This window comes from Parasteatoda tepidariorum, chromosome 5, assembly GCF_982258835.1.
Source record: "Parasteatoda tepidariorum strain Cologne lab strain chromosome 5, Ptep-v5.0, whole genome shotgun sequence".
Lineage (NCBI taxonomy): Eukaryota > Metazoa > Arthropoda > Arachnida > Araneae > Theridiidae > Parasteatoda > Parasteatoda tepidariorum.
Genome location: NC_141759.1, coordinates 65,695,127 through 65,718,728, shown reverse-complemented (window position 1 = coordinate 65,718,728; position 23,602 = coordinate 65,695,127). Strand labels below are relative to the sequence as shown.

Below are 23,602 nucleotides of genomic sequence, written 5' to 3'. Positions count from 1 at the left end.
AGGTTCTTGTAAGAGAAAAGAATTGACCACCAATCTGTGCTAGTTTGTAAGTTGAAGGGCATACTGTCTCCCCACATGCAGATTCGTTAGTTTGACGTCTGCTGCCATTTTGGTAAGAGGGACGATTTCTGTTATGACCGAATTTGTGATTTTTATTGCAATTTGAAGCTGCTGTTATTTCATTTCTTATGCTTCGTTTTTTTATTTGATTTTTCATGATATTGTATTTATTATTGCGAAAATACAACTATCTACATACACGTTCGGTGTCAGCGAATTTATACCATTGTACAGTTAAAAATAATCATGATTCTTAACTAGTGGGGTGGCGCAGTTGGTCTGTCGTCGGCTTTCTGAGCCCAAGTGTGCGGGTTCGATCCCCGGCCCAGACACCGGATTTTCGGGATGCAAAAAATCCTCAGCGGCCATGTCGCATGATTATGTGGCATGTAAAAGATCTCTGGAGTGCCTTATTGGCTCTTGGCATTTCCGGCAAAATTAAATTCCTAGTGCACTTTAGCATCCAAATAAGAGTCTCGGTGCTGCCATCTAGTGTGGCAGAACTTAGACATCCAAATTAGCATGACCAACGGTATCTCACCCATTGTGGTGGTCCTGAAAGAGTGGATACCACTTCTGGAGAACGCACTAGGTCTGCTCATGTGTGCGCACTTGTGCAGCTCATTGGAAATAAAAAATTATTCTTCACTATTAAGAAGTGAAAGGTTAATTGACTCGTTTCAATAAGAGAAAAAGTAAATGTATGCATTGAGAAACTAAAAATCTGATGCAAGTAACGGTTAGTCATTAGATTGTACAGTCGGTCTTGGTTTTAGCTGTTTCATTTTAAAGTTTCAGGAATAGAAAAAAGAAATTAATGTTTGCTTCGAAGTATTAACGATACACTGGTCTTTCATCTATAAGCAATTATTATAAAATAAAAATATTCTAAGAACGAGTAATTCCTATTTTAATCGGAGTTAGTAAAATGGTGATCTGTTTTGTTTACAAAAAAAAAACAAAACATTTATTTTCGAGACAACCTGCAGCATAGTATAAAAATGTTATTGAAAATGGTCTTGAAGAAAGACTTATGAGTTATTAATTATGCAAAAGCATTTATTTCATATCTTAAACACAATGTTAGTTCCTTGATTTAAACAGATATATTTTCTTGAATGTCATGGTGTCAGATGCTTATCCTGCAAAAACTTCTTCCATGCCTGCAAAATAAAAAAATACTTGAAGTAAAAAAAATTTTTCAGAAAATATTTTATGTAAAGCATTAATATGAAATTGTTTGAACTTAAAAATCGCAGCAGAGTTGATTTCATTTGGAAAATGTTAAAATAATGACTCTGAATTGCTAAACAAATTTCACAGCTTAGAATCTGTGAAAAATCTGTTGAAATAAATCACATTTATTTCTCTGTCACTAAGTAAGCGTTGAACAAATTCAAAAGTTTCATTTAGAGTATGGAATTCCGTATGCTAACCAAATGTTTTCCCTTCAAAAAAGTTTAAAAAAAAAAAGGTGAAAGGGTGATTCACGTTAAAGCGATTGGAAATTTCTTCGACACAATTGTTCAAATTGAATCATTGAGTGAGTTCACCGTTGCATCCTCTTCAAAGAAAAAAAGCAAATTTTTGATCACTATTTAATTGCCTTTCCAGAACATTATCAAATCACGTCTGTCCGTTTTCAGTCCAGAACGAATATTGCTCTAGTTCTTAGGTTAAAAAGCAAGTAACTCAAGGCAAAAAACAACAAAAAGTGGCATGAAAATAATTTCATTAAAATTTTTTTTTTCTGGGAAAGTAACTTGATTCTGCTAAATTATAAACATCATGAGTTGCCTTGAGCAACATCATTATGCAAGGTGATACTGAATACAGCTAGTCTTTATATTGATGTCATGAACTACTATAAATGTGTTTCGCTTCATCTAATAACGTTACTCGTTAAAGTAACCGAAAAGGGCAACAAATAATACTAAATGAACAAAGAAACGTAGAAATAATTTCAGCTTTGTTATTTGTATTGCTATTTGTCTAAAAGTTTTGTCGACAATGTGTAAGTTTTGTGAAAGTTTTGTCGATATTTTGTAGTGTTGTTCAGTACTGATTAATTGATACTTTTTTTTCGTCCAGTACGAAGAACAGGTATTCAGTTAGCATGTTATATAATATTTAAAAAAAAGTTATCTCTTTTCCTTGTATGAGAAAGATGGAATTCTAATAATTTGAATCGGCATCGTATATGAAGCAATAATGTTTTTTAGTATTCGTACAGTAGTTTAATGTTTAGAAAAATTTACTTTAAGTATTATTTTAATGCCACTTAATGAAATTGCAAGGACCATACAAGATGGCAGCTTTGATACATCAATTAAAGATAGCGATTCTCTACTACATAATGTATTTGGACTTTAAAATAGATTCAACATCTTTAAAAATAATTATTTACAGACATTTTAATCAAATCTTCTTTATTTACATGATAATATTCATTGCTGCTAGGTTTTTATGCTTTTTTTTGTGTGGATAATTCAATATTGCGAATGATTGATAGAAAGTTACTATTTTTTATTGTTGAATCTAGTTCATACGAGGGTTGCTATTTATATTTCTGGCCTTGGCAACAGTAAGTGTTGCTAGGCGACCGCAGACGATTTTAATCGAAAGTTTGATATTTTTAAACATAAATTCAGCAGACGATTTACCATTATAGCTTCATTTGTGTTGTTGACAGTAAATAGAAAAGTTCCTCTCTTTCAAAAAATGGAATTGAATCGTGAACATTTTCGTGCCATTATTTTTCATAACTTTCGACGTGGATTGTCAAGACAAGAGTACTTCGATGAACTTAACTCTTTATTCAGCGATAAAGCGCCATCATACAGCACTGTAAAAAATTGGTATAACGAATTTAATCGTGGTCGATGTTCGATCCAGGACGAATCGCGTGCAGGTCGTCCAAAATCCGTTGTTGTGCCAGAAAAGATCGATGCTGTGTGTGAACTGATAAAGCAAGATCGTCATGTGACATACCGTGAGATAGAGGCGTCTTTGGACATTAGTATGACTAGCATCAATAAAATATTGCATGAACATTTGAGCGTAAAAAAAATTGTTCGCGTTGGATCCCGCATAATCTGACAAACGCTCAAAAAAAGGCTCGTGTCGATTGGTGCAAGGAAATGTTGGTAAAATGCGTTCAAGGTACATCAAAGGCTGTGTATAACATCAACACAGGTGACGAATCATGGATCTATGCATATGAGCCGGAAACAAAACAGCAATCAACTGTATGGGTCTTCCAAGACGAGGCAAAACCAACAAAAGTTGTTCGAGGAAGAAGCACATCGAAACAAATGATTGCCTGTTTCTTCGGCATTAACGGTCATGTGGCAACAGTGGCATTAGAGCAACGCAGGACGGTCAATTCTGAATGGTACACGACCATTTGTTTGCCAGAAGTCATCGGAGAAATTCGAAAAAAGCAGAAGAACAGGCGAATCATTCTTCATCATGACAATGCGAGCTCTCACACATCGACACAAACAAAGGCATTTTTGACAGAGCTAAAGATCGAACTGAATGGGTCATCCACCGTCCAGCCCTGATTTGGCACCCAATGACTTCTTTTTATTCCCACGCATCAAAAATAAATTACGTGGACAACGATTTTCGACCCCCGAAAAAGCGGTTGATGCATTCAAAACGCATGTTTTGGAGTTACCTCAATCGGACTGGAAAAAGTGCTTTGAAAATTGGTTCAAACGCATGCATCATGGAGAATTGCATGCATCATTGATCATCATGGAGAATATTTTGAAAAACAATAAAACCAATTTCGATCCTACATATTTGTTTTTTCATTATTAGACCAGAAATATAAATAGCAACCCTCGTATGATGTAAAATAAACTTTCATCACAGCAACATAAATGATATAAATAAAAAATACACTCCACTATTATCTCCATTTCAAAGTGTTGATGATGCGAAATCTAATTAAACACGTTTCTTTTCAATCACCAAAAAAAAAAAAAAATCTTCTTCCAAAAGTATTATTTGGAATATATTAAGAATTTGATAAAAGCTAAAGTTTGTATTGTTATACCTTCCAACTCCTCTCCTGTCTCTACTAATCCCCCATAAGGTCCTCCTCCGTTTACTTCTGAAAGAGAAATACAGTTATGATTTTCATGCTGGATCGTGTCCATACTTTATAAATGTCAATTTTCAAGAAAAACAACGTAGTAGATGTGACAACTTCTCCAATTCTTAAACTTATTTTTTACAATTTACATATTCTCTTAAAGTTCTTTAAAAGTAGAAAAAATGTTGTAAATATTTAAAAAAAAAATTCCAGAATAAGATAGTAACACAATTTTTTGACATTTCATATAGTTAGTGTACATATTACTGGCAAAGTTTGAGATCCGGCAAATGCCTAAAACAAGCCAACACTGTATAAATTGATTCATATTTCACAAATTTCCTAGGCATTCTATAGAATTCCAGATGAGAAACCGTCAAGTAAGAAATATATTTCAGATTCGTTTCGAATGTAATGGGGGGCAATTTAAAATGTCAGTTAAATCTACTAATTTGAAACAGGAAGGTTAATTTTTATTTCTTATGTGAAAATTTTGTTTCTGTTAAAAAAATCATTAATTTTGTTTTGTGCAACTTTCACTTTTCATTACTCATTTTGAATATTTTTGAACGGCACTCAGAGTGTTTTCAGAATAATATTTGTATTTTTTGAGGAATGCAGTCGTCATTTATACACTGAAGAGTAAAAAAAACTGGTATACCTGCTTAATATCGTGTATACGCAACACGACGTGGCTTGGATTCGATCAATGTGTGAAATAGTGCTGGAGATAATTGACACCATGAATCCGGCAGGGCTGTCCATAAACCAGTAGGAGTAAGAGGGGGTGGGGATATCTTTTGAATATCACGTTACAAGGCATCCCAAATATGTTCAATAATGTTCATGTCTGGGGTTTTTTGGTGGCCAGCGGAAGTGTCTAAATTCAGAAGATGTCTAAATTCAGAACATTATTGAACATATTTGGGATGCCTTGCAACATGATGTTCAGTAGATATCCCCACCCCCTCTTACTCCCACTGGTTTATGGACAGCCCTGCAGGATTCATGGTGTCAATTATCACACATTGATCAAATCCATGCCACGTCGTGTTGCGGCACTTCTGCGTGCTCGCGGGGGCCCTACACGATATTAGGCAGGTATACCAGTTTCTTTTTTGCTCTTCAGTGTATAACAGCCTTAATAGACAATTCTTCAATATAGAAAAAGACAATTTCAGTTTTTAAATTTTTTTTTACGAACGCAATAATTATAAATATTTATGGAGATATAGACTATTTTATAAAAAATAATTCTTTTGTCTTATGTTTTTTTTGCCGTAACTTTAAGAACGTAGAAAAAGTTAAACAAAATTTTTCATAATGAAATTTCATCGCCGCCTGACTAAAGATGAATGACATAAATGTAAGAATTAACATTTTAGAAATCCTTTGTCACATTCAGGTGACATAATTTGGGTGACATAATTGTAGCAGGTGACAAAATTGTAACTGAAGAAGCCGACAACGTATGTGAAAAACAAAATAGAGATGGCAACAATTTAATATAGAAACAAAATGAAGAGATACAACAGAAAAAGAAATTAAAATGAAGACACTAAAAATTACTTAGGTCTTTTTGTCAGAAATAGTATATTTAAAATTTTGATAATTTCTGTTCAGAGATACTTTTTTTTTAATTCTAAAGTAAATTTTTTGAAATCTCAATGGAATGTAATTATCATTTTCCCCGCTTCTAAATCAATAGTCTGGGTTCTGTAATCAATGATAAGCGCTTCGTATCGTTGTGCTGCCAAGCGTAAGAAAAACGAAAGGCATAGGTTTAATTTATTTAAATGCTGAAGTGTGCCCGTCTACACGCTATATTTTGGGGGTCGAAAATCCGAATTTGTCAAAACAAATATGTTTATTCATGGAAAGTACGTTTTTGTGTTTGATTTCGTAACTTAAAATATCGTCTATGTATTAATTAACATATTTGAGGTCACCCACTCAAACCATTAATAGCGAGTCCTGGAAAGTGAAGATCCGATCATTAGATCAAAGGGGCATACGATAATTTTATAACAAACTTTTATTTCTAATTTAATATATTATATTTCTCTTTACCGAATGGATATTTAACTCTAACTGATTCGTTTAAATAAATTTTAAATAAAACATGCTTGAAAAATTGAGAATCTTATTTAAGTAGAAATGGGATATTTAGGTATACTAGTCTCTAAGTATAGGAAATTTTTTACTTGAATATTGTAATTTATTAAGTTTCTTGATATATGCTGTAATAGCTTATCCATTCTGATAGAAATATAGTACATAGAAAAGCTTTTAGCAAATAAAGATTTTTTGATGTTGCGAGAAAAATATGAACTGGACTGTTTGCAACATACGCACTCTTACAACGCCAAAACTAAAGTGATTCGGAGTGCACTCCAATGGCTTCGTATTAAACAACAGTACAATCAAGAATTCTAGAAAAAGAAACCTTTCTAATATAAGTTAGTCAATTCACAGCAATTCGTACTTAAAAATGCCCAGTAGAAAGTATTATTAATAATAATTTTTAACTTACCTGAAAGCAAAAATAAAATAAAAATTCCAGTGGTGAAAGCGATTTTGAAGAAATTGAAATTCATCTTGAAATAGTTGCTTGATGGCTATTTAGCGATCGAAACTTTGATTTATATCCGCATTAATAGTATAGAATGGTTTATATACTGGTTCAACGAGCATCTGTAAAGCCGAATTTCACGCCGAAACTGGCATTAATCCGTTCTTAAAGAAGCGACGCATCTTAACTTTAGATCATATCATATCTTTGCGCTTAATAATTTCAATTTTATAATATCATACAAAGGAAATTGTCGATAAAATCTTTCTCTCGCTATAGATTACGTGATGAACGATTTTAAGATTGTCCGGCTGTTTCAACAATGTTGACGATAACATATAGTTGTTCGTGATTTTCCTCTTGACTAACAGAGTTTTAAAATTTAACGAACATATGCCGGTTTGCTAAATTAAAATAAAGAATTGACCCAAACTAAGTTTTTTTTTTTTGTTTTCTGGTATATAATTTTTTTATCTGCCGAATTGTGTATCGTCTGAGCATATTAGGCGTGAGTGAATCTTAAAAAAAAGTTTATTTCTGAAATTAATCTAAGTGAAATATATCTAGTGCCAAAATTAGATATACGTGTTTTCACAATTATTTTTGTAACATACATATTTATATTTTGGACTGAAATTAAGCAATTGCGGAGAGGACAATTAAAGCAATTAAAGGGAGAGAGATTAAAAACCGTCTACTTAGCTTTGAAGACAATGGTCGCAGCATCCTATTTAAAAATGAAATAGCAAAATAATTATGAAATTTTTCTTTTTTTATGATCTGACTACAATTTTTTTAACTTTTTATAATATTTTAACTGCAACGGCATATTAACAATTCAAATAAAAATATTTAGTTCGAAACTGTGTTCTTTTTAAACTGAGTAAGCTCTAAATATTAAATATTTTGTTATTTAATTAAATAAAAGACTTAATTTAGTGTAAATTGCCAACTACTTTAAAGTTTTTCTTTTTTTTTTTTTGGAAAAGAGCGACTCTATTTCTTCTAATTTTCCCAAAAATGCATTTTTTACATCGCAATAAAGTTGCTTTATTCAATTAAATGCTGAAGAATTTGATGAAAGTGGTGATCACAAAGAAGATATTTTAGAAACATGTGAAATTGGTTCTGATAGCAGTGAAACTGTTTATAATGACTCAGAACATGACTATGCTAATAATTATGATTTTTATGTAGGAAAGAACAATAATACTAAATATCTAGAACAGAAAATGCATAAAACAGAGAACATCTGACAGACACACCGCGTTAGATGCCGTAAGTTTCGAGACGTGCCCGACGGAATGTTATTTTTAAAAACTGATATTTTAAAGTCTTTTTTCCAAGAAATCTTTTTTCAGAAATGATATAAACATTTCGTAATACATAAAAGTAATTTTAATTTTTAAGGAAAACACTTAACACTTTTCGCTTAAAGATGTTAGGTTGTTTTATTTCTTATTGTTTTAGATAGAATTATGATCAAAACTGAATTTATTATTTGGAAAAATAATAACACCCAAACACAGTTGACCAGTAATAAAAATGTATTGAGATACTACAAAAATTTTTTCACAGAACTAAATTTTAATTGTTATTATTTCGATGATGTTCATTTTCAGCTTACTTTGTTCGAGATTTTAATTAACAATAACAAAATGCAAGCACATATAAATTTAAAAGTACAAAGACAAAAGAGTTATTGGATAAATTTATTTTTAAAGAATATTTTACCGATTTCCTTTTCAAGTTAAATCTGTGTTTTACTACCCCAAAATCAGGGCCGTCTTTAAACTATTTGAGGCCCTGGGCACATTAGGATCATGGGGCCCCTATGACCTTGAGAAAACACTATTTAGTTACAATAGATAAAGAAAGACAAACAAGGTTCTAAATTTATTTTTATTTAGTTACTAGCTATAAAAAAATAGGAAATATAAAAAATAATCTACAAAAGTAACTCGCTTAACTTAAAATCCTTAGATTAATTCTATGTTGATTGCAAAGGTACCCTTCTAGATTTAAGATGAGCAAAATCGTTAATCACTTCTTCAAAATCTATGGTATTGAGAATATCACATTCTATGGACATCAGCGACAAACTATTTAATCTCTCTTGAAGCATTGTACTTCTTAATTCATTTTTTATTCGTTTCAATTTGGAGAAGGAGCGTTCTCCGCTGCAGTTAGTTACCATCATGCTTAAAAATATTCTCAATGCAATTTCTACGTTAGGAAATGTGTCTTCAATTTTGTTTTGCTTTAATAGATTATATACTTCCTGTACACTGTTAGATGCTTCATTTTCACTCTGAACATTTATTAAGTATTCTTTTAAATGTTGACATTCTATTTCTAACTCTTTTTCATTTACATCTTCGTGATAGATTTGAGAAAATTCTTTGCATCCTTGTCGTATCTCTTCGGAATTCAGAGTTTTTAAGTGAAAAAATAAACTAAAACGTTGACTGACGATCTCATATGAACTTTGTCGCTGTTTTAGATGAACACTCGAGGTATCGATTATTGGGAGAAAGGTTTCTACGTTGAATCGCTCTTTTCCATTCAATTGGACTGATGGCGCAGAGCCATCAAAAAAACTCTGCCGTGAGCTTCTACGTCTTGTTCTTTGAGATAGATCCTTGTAGTCAGATTCTGGGTTATTTTCTTTGGCAGATGATTCGAAGTTATCAAATTTATCCCTGAGGTTAGTAATAAAATCATAAAGTGAAGTCAACAAATTGGTTACAACGTACAGTGTTATTGTTTCTTTCTGAAGATAATTACTTGTTTTGTCTATTCTTTCCAATATAGTGCTCCAGATTTCCGTCAGTATAATAAATTCTAGATTTCCCATTTTTCTAGACAGACTAAGGGCTTCGTCTCTTGTTTCTCGTGCCTGTTCAGTATCGTTTGCGATGGTGATTAAAGCTTCTAATATTCTTTTATAACCCCCATGCAAAGCACTTACTGCATCAGCTCGGGCTGACCATCTGGTTTGTGAAAGACTCTTAACAACTTTTTTTGAACCTAAATGTTCTGTTAACATATTCCATCTGTGGGTAGAGCCCGAAAAAAAGTTGTACACTTTCTGAACTATTTCAAAAAACTGTGATGCCTCCGGTACACACCCAGCAGCATGGACACCTACCAAGTTTAGTGAATGTCCTGCACATGGTATAAAGGTGGCAAATTCACATTTTTCCTTGATTCTTGTTTGTAGACCACTATACTTTCCCGACATATTTGAAGCATTGTCGTAGCTTTGTCCTCTGCAATCTTTTATGGGAATATCATGTATCTCTAAAAAATTTAAGATGGTCTCCGCTAAATACTTAGATTTATGTTCTTTAATAGGTATAAATTTCAAAAACCTTTCAACAGGAACACAGTCTTTTACGTATCGAATGATGAAAGTTAGCTGGTCAATATGAGACAGATCGGGCGTACTGTCAACGCTTATGGAAAAATATTTTGCTGATTTAACTTCATTTATAATTTTTTTTAGAACCTGTTTTCCCATTACTTCAATAAACTCATTACAGATATTTGCTGATAAATAAGAAATGTTACCCTTTCCAGGATTCCCAAATTTTTTTAAGTGATCTGCAAGAAATGGATCAAATTCACTCAATAATTCCACACAACCCAAATAATTTCCATTGTTTGGAGATCCTAGGATTTCATTGTCGCCGCGAAATGGAAGCCCTCTCGATGCCAAAAATTTTACAACAGCTACAATCCGTTTAAGTACGTTTCTCCAGTAATCCACTTCCTTTTGATGTTGAGATAATAAGTCTATATCTACTCTACCAACCGCTTTACTTCGTGCCAGATAAGTCATCATAGATTGCTTATGCGCTGGGCTATTTTCATGTGTTAAAATTATGTGATTAATATGCTTCCAATCATTACATCCATTCCGAGAGCAAAGATTAACATCAGTTGGGTTAAATAAGCAGCATGAAAAACAAAATACAGAGCATTTGGAAGGCGAATACAGCAACCATTTTCTTTCGACGCTTTCATTGTTCTTTAATTTGCGAATAAATAATGCTTTGTTGAAATATCTCGTTACTAATTTATTACCATCTTTGTATGTTCTGGATGCCTCGGAAAAGTCAGAATCTTTATTTTGAAAATATACTGGTCCCTTACGAATTAAAATTTCGCGATTTATTTCAACAAACTTTTCGTGAAAATAATCGGCGGGATCGTGCGATATTAATTCTTCTGTGTTGGAAAACTGCTGTTCAATTGACACAGTTGGAGTTGTCGGTTTTAGTGAAGTCACTGAAGTCGTTGCACTTTCGTCGTAGGAATAGTCGCTTTCTGATTCAATCTCTTTTTCAAAATTGGAACATGAAGGTTTAGAAATTCCCGCAATTTGTAATTGAGCTGAGTCATCATGTGGAACATTTATGAGTTGATTGCTACTTACAGAAGTTTCTCCAGTAGTAGTAGTAAAATATGATGTTAATTTTGGTAACTTTTCAATTACTTCTTTCTGATGTAGAGCTTTTTTCCTTTTTTCAGATCCACTAGGATATGACCGTTTCGACATTTTATATTATAATTCACTATTTAATTAATTTTATAACGAAAATATTCGCTAACACAAAACAGACAAAACGACGATTTAATCAAACAATACTATTTTTTTTATCAGAGCTCGAGCACAGTCAGTAACAAACTAACAACTACAAACAAAACAAACGCCACAACATCGCAGACAAATACTTGAAGGGAATTCCCGTTCGTCAAGTCAAACGACGATCGGGAATCGGGAATTCCCCTTTTTTGTCTTTGGTATTACGAATGACGTTCGAATAGGTTTCTTTAAGACATAAACCACACCGCATCAAATAATTCTTTTTTTAATTTAATAATTTTTTTTAAAATTGTATTCTTATACTTACATATAGGTATTTAAATTAACCTAAACATACTAATATCGGAAAAACTCATTTTTGAGAGAGAGTGGAGTATTATACCCTGTTTATTTATTAGTTTGATCTTTCTTTTTGACAGATGTCAAATCTGAAATCGATATAACTTTGCAACGACGAACAATATCTTCTTATTTTAATAATATTAAAAATTGATAATAATCATAAGAATAGACACACAACATAAAAGTACCTGTTAAGGACTCAAGCATTTTCCGAAAGTCTTAAGTGGTTTTTATTGCTTCGAGGTAAAATTTAAATAGAAAAACTGAAAACAATGGTTTCTTACCTACCCAATGTTTTTATGTCTAGTGCAATAAAATTGATTGACGAAGGAATTTATTTATTTTGAATAGTTTAAAACATACATACAGCCACATATTTAGCCAACACATTTTTTACACCAATAGATATTTTCTGTTTCCCATCACTGACCCATCTGTCAAAAAGTTCAAGCTATGTTGTACAAGGTATAGCTATCCGCATGCGGCAAACTAAAGCTAATATAATAAGCGTAGGTATTGTAGTAAGTCATTATCATCAGATTTTTCAAAATTAATGTTTTTCGGTAATAATGTATCGGTTATCATTTGGTAATCTGGCAGGAACTAGGGGGCCCCATTCGATCGCGGGGCCCTGGGCACGTGCCCATAGTGCCCAGTGGGGAAGAGGGGCCTGCCCAAAATACAGGGATAGTAGCAATCTCGGACACTTGATCCCAATTATTTAGTCAGGAGAGCTGTCCAAAATTTGGACCACTTAATGTTAATTTTATTTTTCGCGTATTTCACCATATCTCGAAAACTTTTAAAGCGAATTGAAATTTTTTTTTTGCACACAATTATAAAATTCGTTTATTTAAAAATATTTCCATGAAAACTATAACTTTCAGTAATTATTATTTATAATATTTTATTTAATAACGGTCAACAAAAATTTAATTTCGACGATATCAGTCAAATAGCTCCTGAAAAATTTAATTTTAAAGAAGCCGCATTTGTACAATAATTAAAAATTTCATTTTTCAAAGTTTCAATTCAGTAAAAAGTTAATTGTCATTGTGCATACATATTTAACGAGAATTTTTTTTTAGCTAATTTAAAATAAATATTAAGGTTATCGGGAAGTGGTCTCATGTTTCCTTTTAATTGTGGTTGAAACATACATTTACTTTAATAGAAAAAACATAAATATGTAAGAAATTTTAGATTTGAAGTTTAAAAGTAAGTTAATTACTTTTGTAGTTTTTCGAAATTCTAGTGAAATTTTGATTTTACCCTGAATTTCAATATCGAAGTATTTATCTTTTCTAGATTTTACGGAGTATGGTCCAAGTTAGACTGGTTGTAGTTAATTGATGTTGTTCTTGTGAAGGAATACGTGTTTAACAATTTGAAAGCTGTTTTGAAACGAAAACTGTTCTTTTTCCGTGGGTTGTGGTAGAGATAGGTTTCATCTTCTTTATGATTCTCTGTAAGTTTTGAGAAAATTCAGACTGTGCCATATCAAGAATTATTTAAAAGAACTCCCCTGGTAATGATAAGGCAGTTCATTATGCTAGCTCTGCAGATGAGCTACCGAAGTCTTCCTTGACGGCGGCTCTTATCCCCAGAATGACGAGAGGCAGTGCTTCTAGCCATGGTTTTGATTCTAGTAGATGGAATTTGAGGCTTGCTTTTAAACTTCTGTGTTGTCTTTCCATCTAACCATTTGCTTGGGCCGTTGTAGTGTTGGAAAGAAATCCTATATATTTTTTCAAGGCACGAAATAGCTGGCTTACGAGTTCTCGACCTTGGTCGGAAGTCATGCGATTTGGAATACCAAAACGTGAAAACCAGTTGGAAATCAAATCTTTGGCGATTGATTCTGCAGATTGATCTTCTAATGGGATAGCTTCAATCCATTGTGTATAGTCACCCATTGATAGTTGAAAGATATCTAATTCCTTTGCAAATGGGTAAGGAACCAACTACATCGATGTTTAAGTGCTTGAATCTATATTGAGGAATTGCGAATTCTCCTGACTGTATATGCTTATGTATTTTAGATTGTTGACATGATAAACCAGCTCTCGACCATAGCTGGTAGTGTTTATTGATATTCGACCATCTAAATCTTTTCGTGATGAGTTTTCTAGTGCTTCAAATCCCTGGATGTGATAGGTTATCGATAGATGAAAATATTTGTCTGCGAAATTTTGAAGAAGTGTATGGGCGGTTACTGTTGGTTGACACATCCCAATAAATAAATTTCCCGGTGCCTGGAATGGGGATTATAACTTTCTTTTGTCTTGGATTATTTCCTAACGTGGTAAAATCTTCATCATTTTGAAATTCTGCTATGGTTGTATAATCAATCGGAGATGGCATCGAAATTATGTTAATTCTAGAAAGAGCGTCTGCTGCAACATTTTCCTCTTCTGCAACATATCGAATATTTGTCGAAAATTGAGCAATATAATTAAGTCGCCTTGCTTGTCTAGGGGTGACTTTCTCTAAATTGTGCTGGAAAGCAAATGTGATAGATTTGTAGTCCGTATAAATGATGAAAGTTATTCCTTCTAAAATGTACTTCAAATGTTTTATTTTAGACACAAGTTCCCGATCATACGCACTATATTTTCTCTGAGTATCAGTTAAAGAACACGAAAAGAAACTTAATGGACGCATTTCACCCCGTTCAATTTGATGTATTACCACCCCTATGGCAGTATCAGAAGCGTCGCATGTGAGATATATAGCAGCGTTATTTGAAGAGTAAACCAGCTTAATAGCATTACAAATGGCGTTTTTAAGGTTTCTAAAGGCGTTGCAAGCATCTTCATTCCAAATTAAAGGTATTTTACTGTTTTTGCTACTCCCACTAAGTAATGAGATCAATGGCTGTTGCAGTTCAGCACAATTTGGAATGAAACGGTGATAAAAATTAATCATCCCTAAAAACTAGCGAAGACTAGAAGTTGATGTGGGCTCAGGTACGATTTGTATTGTATAGCTTCAACTTTCACCGAAAGAGTTTTAAATCCTTCAGTTAAAATTTCGCATCCCAAATTAATTTTCCATGCACCGAAAACTCATTTTGCGGTATTGATGCATAAGCCGTAATCATTTAATCTTTTAAAAGCTATGTTTAAGTGTTCGCGGTGCCTTTTGTCATCTGGGGATGCAATCAATATGTCGTTTAAATAGCAAAACACAAAATCTAATCCTGATAAGACCATATTCATGAATCGTTGAAAGGTTTGAGCTGCGTTACGTAAACCAAAAGTCATAAATGGAAATTCAAACAAGCCGAGTGGAGTAATAATTGCTGTTTTTGGAATGTCGGTCTCGTGCACTGGAATTTGTTGCTAAACTCGAACTAACGAAGAAAATTTTTTCCTTCTGTTTGGAATAAAACTATAGTTTGTGAGAAATGGTAAAGGGTAACGGTCTGGAACAGCGATATTGTTAAGGGCTCTTTAATCTCCACATGATCTCCAGTCACCTGATTTCTTTAAGGTGAGATGAAGAGGGGCAGAAACAACAACTTTTTGAAGGTCTACAAAGACCTTGTTACAACATGAAGTTAAATTCCTCTTTTGCTGCTTTTAATTTTTCTGTTAAGAGTCTTCTAGCTCTCGTGGTAATAGGAACTCCATGGTGACAACTGGACTCTAAAACAAATCAAACAAAATGACACGCGACGTTAGAAATGATAAAAGCAATCCTTCTACACCGAGCATTGCCGGGTTTATCATTAACCCTACACGGTTTTGGAAATCGAATCCAAATATATGGTATTTGTAGTTTCTTGCATAATTCCGAAAAGCTTCAATAACTGTTGATGAAACAAAATAGGATTATGTCGTAAGCATCATCGAAGCCGAAATACTATCACATGTGTCGGATATATTGACGAATCCACCTCAAAACGACAGCAATTAAAGACATGCTAATTGCTTTGTTCGCTGACACTGAAACTCAAAAACTGTTAACCGAAGTAGATTTGGGTGATAATCATTGAATATTGTTCTTTTTTTATGGCACAAGATCCACACAAGGACATGCTGCGCCAAACAACACAAGGTCAAAGGTGCAGTGCATACTACACTTACTTTAACCCCTTCCTTCTCACTCCCGTGAAAATGACGGGGTGAGGTTTCGCCCTCTATTTCTCGCTCCCGTGATACTTCTGGGCTGGAGTGTTCAGTAGTAACGCGCCAATAAGAATAAAACTAATTCATTTCTTTTGCCCGGAAAACATTTTATTTCTCATTTTTCACACCAGATGACAGTACCAGGATATTTTTAAGGTAATTGTAGATAGTTAGTTTATTTTAAACCAGAAGTCTGAACTAATCAAATACGTGTATTTGTGATATGTGATAAAAAGTATTCACTTTTATGACCGTTTTCTTGAAAATTGACCGATGGTTAAAGGGTTAATAAAATACACTAAACATTGACAAAATGGTACAGGAACAATCTAATGTGATAATGAAATAAAATCAGTTAAAATTGGTAATTCAATAAAATTTTATGAAATAGGTAAAATGATACAACATCTATAAATCTGACATTTTAAACTATTTGAAATTTCATTATGTATTTGAAATTATTTAAATAGTGTTAAGTGTAAAAAGTGTAATTTTTTTATTCATGTAATATGTATAGAGTAGTTTATAGTAGTTATATATTTTTTTTTATCTTTTAGCTCTAAATGTTCCAGTAAAACATAAATTTAATTAATTTTGTTATTTATTCACCTAATTAATTATTTTGTTATAAATTTTCCTTTCTAAATATTTTCTTTAAATACTGCCTGCTTTTTTAAAACTCTTTAATGAAACATTAATTCTTAAGAAAAATAATACATATAATTTATTAATGCCATACAAGTTCCGTTGTCGAATTAGACCGCATTCTTATTGTCCTATTAGCACTTTAATCTTTATTGTGTAATTTTAGTGTAATTTTTTTTAAATAATATTAGGTGCGAGAAATGGTTAGAGGCCAGCAAAATTGTATCGTTACAGAATGTTGATACTGACAGACTACAACAGATGTAGATTGTGTTCAAGGCATTTTAAAATTGAAGATTATGTATCGGAAAAAATGCATAGACTTGTTCCTAGTGCAGTTCCAATGAACCAATATTGCATCGTTTTAATTTTGTGTTATTTTATTTCATAAACTTCCTCAAATATTTATTTATTGTATAAAATGTATGTAATTTTATTTGTATGATTTTTATTTTATTGAAAAGTATATTCTTAAAATATATGGCCACAAAGAATTTTTTTAGATAAGTTTAATAAAGATAAAACAAATTCTGCAACAATTGTCTTGTTTATTTTTTTAAAACTCTAAATATATGTAGTTAAAATATTTTATTTTATATAATACAGCTTTTCACCATGTATATACACATGGAGAAAATAACAAATCGAAAAAAAAATTTTTTTTTCAAGGGAGGGAATGATTTTTTTTTTTTTTTTTTTTTTTAACAAAAATTACTTTTGTTAAATAAATATTTACTACTTTAAAATGAATTATAATCCTGCTAAATTTGTGAACTGAAGAAATTTTTTTTTTTTTTAACAAAAATTACTTTTGTTAAATAAATATTTGCTACTTTAAAATAAATTATAATCCTGCTAAATTTGTGAACTGAAGAAATTTTTTTTTTTTTTAACAGAAATTACTTTTGTTAAATAAATATTTGTTACTTTAAAATAAATTATAATCCTGCTAAATTTGTGAACTGAAGAAAATTATTATTTTTTTTTTTAACAAAAATTACTTTTGTTAAATAAATATTTGCTACTTTAAAATAAATTATAATCCTGCTAAATTTGTGAACTGAAGAATTTTTTTTTTTTTTTAACAAAAATTACTTTTGTTAAATAAATATTTGCTACTTTAAAATAAAATATAATCCTGCTAAATTTGTGAACTGAAATTTTTTTTTAAAATTTTTTTTTTAACAAAAATTACTTTTGTTAAATAAATATTTGCTACTCTAAAATAAATTATAATCCTGCTAAATTTGTGAACTGAAGAAAATTTAAAAGCAAAATTGAATCCGATTATTATTAACGGAGAAAATATGAGTGCATTGGGTGGAAGTCAAAAATGATCAGCGCGCGTTCTTCAATTGCTTTTGATGGTAGCTTTCCTGCATTACGCCTTCAGCGCCAAAGTTGAGGAGAAAGATCGCTACGATTCAGCATTGATAATATGGGAAGTTTCCCGTCTTCACGCGAAACATATAAGTTCTTTGGCTCAACTAAGTGGACTTTCAAATCGAAATATTGATACTATTTGGCGGAATACGTAGAATTTCCACAAATTAATGCAAACTTTTGATCCTAAGGCAAACAAAATTTGCCTGTATTTAGTAACTTTTGAGAGTCAGACAAAACAGAGGTCACTAAGGAAAAGTAGGTTACTCATCTATTATTCTTTCTTTCACCTGATATAACAAAAGTAATTAGTAAGAGAATAGCCTGTATTTAGTAAAATGGAAAAAATTAGGATCAAACTTATTCAACTGCAAAAAAAGGTTTGATAATCGATGGAAAAATTTCGTTTCTGTATTAAGGAACTACTTAAATGAATGCATTCAGCAATAATAAATAAAAGATTTTGAAACTTTGCTGGGTCCAGTGGCTACCGATTAAACGAAACGAGAAGTTGTCAATGAAGATAGATACTTGGTAAAAGATAACTTCATCTACAAGACTGACAGAAATGCTTGACGAGTATGAGAATTGACCCAGAAGTCGGAAACGAGTTGATTTGCAAGAAATTATGAAAATCGGAACCCAAGGACCAAGAAGAAAATGACACACGGAAAAATTCACAGGGAGCTTCTGTAAAAAATGGCCAAAATGAGGAAAACAAAAGGAAATATGATCACAATCAAGTGAATTATGAATAATTAGACAGGCGTCAAGACGTGTTAAATTAAATATCCCTAGAGAAAAAAATCTCTAAATGACGATGTTTATGTAAGTTATACATACGAATATAGCTTGTTTAAAAGAATACTAAATGATTGTAGCTTTAATAATAACTTTCATTAGTTTCCCGCTACTGTCAGCTTAGCAAATATTTTAGCTCATCTCTTTATTGAAGATAACATCATGTGATTTTTTTGTGATTTGAGTTTCTTTGATTCTGTTTACTCTTAATTTTCTATAATAAGCGAAATCAAAAATTTATAAATAATAGAAGCAGTGACAGTAAGTACATTGTTATAAATTTCTCGGTAAAAATGGTTAAACGGAAATTTATTTAATTGTTATTGTACTATATTCAACCAAAATTGTCAATTAACCATAAAAAAGATGATATTCAAACTGTTAAGTGTGAGAAAAAACGTTAATTGATGGTTTTTTCCTAATACTATTAAACAACCAGAATTCTATCCGCTCTTACTAGGTTCACTTTATAAAGCCATTTTGTTTCGTGCAACTGGGTACATACTGTAGCTGAGAGGGTTAATCGGTAAATCTCATAGCCAGCTGAACAGTGGCCATGAGTTCGAATCTCTGCGCTGATACTGCAATATTTCTTTCATTCCTTCAATACACGATGAGTTTCCAATGTTCTGCACTCTTCAGTCGGTAACCCTGGACTATTAGAATACGAATTTATCAATCACGCATGAATGGTGCAGCAACCACAGAGCTTTAATGTCCATTTAAGTTATAAATTATGCTAGTTGCAAATGAATATAAAATCGTATGGTTTTGTATTTACTATTTTTTAATCGTACCAATTGCAAACGGTTTCAAAACCGTAAAGGTAAAAAAATGTTCCTAACCATCACCTTTATCGTTAATTGAATTGGCAGACTGCAGCAGGTCATTTTATCATAATTTTAATGAGAAAATTCCAACAGTTTATACGAGGGTTGCTATTTATATTTCTGGCCTTGGCAACAGTAAGTGTTGCTAGGCGACCGCAGACGATTTTAATCGAAAGTTTGATATTTTTAAACATAAATTCAGCAGACGATTTACCATTATAGCTTCATTTGTGTTGTTGACAGTAAATTGAAAAGTTCTTCTCTTTCAAAAAATGGAATTGAATCGTGAACATTTTCGTGCCATTATTTTTCATAACTTTTGACGTGGATTGTCAAGACAAGAGTGCTTCGATGAAACTTAATTCTTTATTCAGCGATAAAGCGTCATCCTACAGCACTGTAAAAGATTGGTATAACGAATTTAATCGTGGTCGATGTTCGATCCAGGACGAATCACGTGCAGGTCGTCCAAAATCCGTTGTTGTGCCAGAAAAGATCTATGCTGTGCGTGAACTGATAAAGCAAGATCATTATGTGACATACCGTGAGATAGAGGCGTCTTTGGACATTAGTATGACTTGCATCAATAAAATATTGCATGAACATTTGAGCGTAAAAAAATTTGTTCGCGTTGGATCCCGCATAATCTGACAAACGCTCAAAAAAAGGCTCGTGTCGATTGGTGCAAGGAAATGTTGGAAAAATACGTTCAAGTTACATCAAAGGCTGTATATAACATCTACACAGGTGACGAATCATGGATCTATGCATATGAGCCGGAAACAAAACTGCAATCAACTGTATGGGTCTTCCAAGACGAGGCAAAACCAACAAAAGTTGTTCGAGGAAGAAGCACATCGAAACAAATGATTGCCTGTTTCTTCGGCATTAACGGTCATGTGGCAACAGTGGCGGTAGAGCAGCGCAGGACGGTCAATTCTGAATAGTACACGACCATTTGTTTGCCAGAAGTCATCGGAGAAATTCGAAAAAAGCAGAAGAACAGGTGAATCATTCTTCATCATGACAATGCGAGCTCTCACACATCGACTCAAACAAAGGCATTTCTGACGGAGCGAAAGATCGAACTGATGGGTCATCCACCGTACAGCCCTGATTTGGCACCCAATGGCGTCTTCTTATTCCCACACATCAAAAATAAATTACGTGGACAACGATTTTCGACCCCCGAAGAAGCGGTTGATGCATTCAAAACGCATGTTTTGGAGTTACCTCAATCGGACTGGAAAAAGTGCTTTGAAAATTGGTTCAAACGCATGCAAAAGTGTATTGATCATCATGGAGAATATTTTGAAAAACAATAAAGCCAATTTCGATCCTACATATTTGTTTTTTCATTATTAGGCCAGAAATATAAATAGCAGCCCTCGTACATTGAAAAGAATACCAAATGATTGTAGCTTCAATAATAACTTTTTCTTTTAGCTTTGTGATGCTGACAGCTTAGCATATCTGTTAGCTTTTTTGTTCATTGAAGATAACATCATGTGATTTTTCTTCTGAAGCCCCTTTTGATTCTTTTAATTTTCATTTTTCTATAATAAACAAAATCAAAATTTTATAAATAATAAAAATTGTTGCAGCAAGTACAAGTTAAACATATTTAAAAGAATACCAAACGATTGTAGCTTTAATAATCACTTTTATTAGTTTCCTGCTATTGACAGCGTAGTATATATTTTAGCTCTTGTTATTGAAAACAACATGGTATTTTTTTTCTAATTCTTTTCGTCTGATTCTGTCAACTTTTAATTTTGTCCAATGAGTGAAATTAAATATTTTTAAGTAACAGAAAATAATATTTCAATATAATAAAAATAGTAAAATATATGTAATGATAATACCTTTATTAATATCTTTAATTAATTTCCTTCTTACGACAGTTTATCATACCTGTAGCTGCTTTTAAATTGAAGATGAAATAATGTGAATTTACAATCCAAAGAGAACGCACGAAACGGTCATAAATTTATTAGATTTTTATATATTAACCATGGGCGTCGCTGGTAAGTGGGGTAGTAGGTACGTGTCTCTTTCAATAATTAAAAATATTTAAAAATATTTCAACCCAGGCACGACATCCCTGGATGGGGCCTGGCGTTCTCTAGGAGTTTCCTCCAACTGTCCCTCTGTTTGGTGATTGTCTAGTTTTGACTGTCCTTTAGTCCTATCAATAGCTAAAAATCTGCTAAAGTCTCTTTCAATATTTCAGACAAATAAAGAAAATTCACCCAAATCACCATGGATTTAAAAAATGTGCTAAGTTCAAGCATAGAATAATATTTTTGGAAGATATTTAGTTGAAAACATAAAAATTTTTGGATTTTTTTTTTTTTTGTGAAATTTAGAAAGTTATTGTTGATGCTAATTTTAATTTTGCATTCCTTAAAAAAACTGGATACTTGCGACCCATGGCATTGCTATCTACTATTGTATTATTTTTATATACTTCAAACACCTATTAAGAATTAACTCATCAAAAGTTTTGAACAGTTTTTAGGATAGGGGACTAAAATTACAACTTGCGGTAGCTATGCAAATTTCTGGACGATATTACAAATGGTTCTGGAGTTTTATAAATGACAAGCACTTAGAGAAACCTTTCCTATAAAATAGGTACAGTAGAGTCCCGATTATCCGAGTTAATGTGGACCACGACTAACGAGTATAACTGAAAAACTCAACTAAAGCGAGGAGTATTAAAAAGGAAAGAAAAAGAGTAGGTATAAATGTAATATATGCAACAAATACAAAATTTATACGAGTACACCACATACAATTCATATTGTAATTAAAAAAGCTTACTTAAAAACACTTAAAGAGCATGCTTTACGAAAATTAAAGAGTTTTTAATTAAAAAAGTCCTTAATTGTTTTTTGTTTTACATTTTTTTGGCGCTTTTCTGCAGCAATGTTTCGCCATTTCTTTTAGGGATAACAGGAAGGCTGGTGTCGTCTCTTTTTGTTGTTCTATATCAGGGGTTTCCAACTTACATGAGGCCGGGGGCTACAATTAAAAACACAAATCAAATGGCGGGCCGTAACTTTATCAACATTTTATGTAGGACTCTTTTATGTTTGAAGGAACATTAAATATTACTGTCAGATTTTTACCAAGTTGTACAAAAAAAAAAGTATTGAATTACAGATTAAAATAGGAAGTAGATTTCTAAAAATATTTAATTGTTATTAATAATATTTTTAAAAATATTAAATAAATAATAAAAATTCGGGCTACAATAACTTTAATGTGCACCTATGTATTAAACAATTAATGTGCAACAGATATATAATTGTTAAGATATAAAACTTTAAAAAGGTTGGCATTAAGACTTACATAGTAGCACACAAAATATTCAATGAGAAAATTGAGGTTTGTCTGCTGCAACCACCAGAGAATAGATATTTACATTCTTAATTTAAAATTTACAAGTGTGTGTGTAAATATTTTCGTCCAAAATGAGTGGTTTCGAAAAGTTAAATCTGAGAATTTCTTCGAGAAAATTTCAGATACGCACATGCTAAATTATGTCCACTCCCGGGCCGCCAGTTGGAAACCCCTGTTCTATATATTCAATAGCACTTTCGATAGCTTTTAGTTCATATGTATCAGAGATTTCTATATTTTGATTTTTATTGTCTCTGTCTTCATCATGTTCGCTAGATTCATTTTCATTATAGACGATATTAACTATCATTTCGACGGTAATCTCTTGTTGTCAGTCAGTTTGTTTTCCTCAGTGTTTGGAGGATAAAATTCAGAATTTTTTTCGGCAGTAGTTTGGAAAATAAAATATAAACAAGAACAAAAAAATCCTTGAAATATTTGATAGCTCGGTTAAAGCGGTAACTCGGATAATCGGGCCTCTACTGTATATAAGCAACAAGAACAGTAAAAAGCGAATTCAGTAAAAATTTAAATGAGTAAAATTAGTTTATATGTATTGGAAATATGTTGTTTTGGTCCTTGTAATACACTTTTGTTAAATTTGATATTTACAAATTAATCATGTTTAGACAAAAATTTAATTTGTTTTCACTGTTTTTGAATAGTAATATGTATTGATAAATTCTATTTTTAATTCAAGCAATCTTAGAA

The 23,602-nt window shown here is 32.0% G+C and overlaps 1 long non-coding RNA gene across 1 annotated transcript; it reads right to left on the bottom strand.

Annotated features, from left to right (window-relative positions):
* Positions 1-1,048: 1,048 nt before the first annotated feature.
* LOC107457453 (uncharacterized) lies at positions 1,049-6,838 on the bottom strand. Its single transcript, XR_001585831.5, has 3 exons — positions 6,699-6,838; positions 4,127-4,183; positions 1,049-1,223 (listed from the first exon to the last, which is right to left on the bottom strand). It is a non-coding gene; the product is annotated as an uncharacterized LOC107457453 (long non-coding RNA).
* Between the last annotated feature and the right edge of the window lie 16,764 nt (positions 6,839-23,602).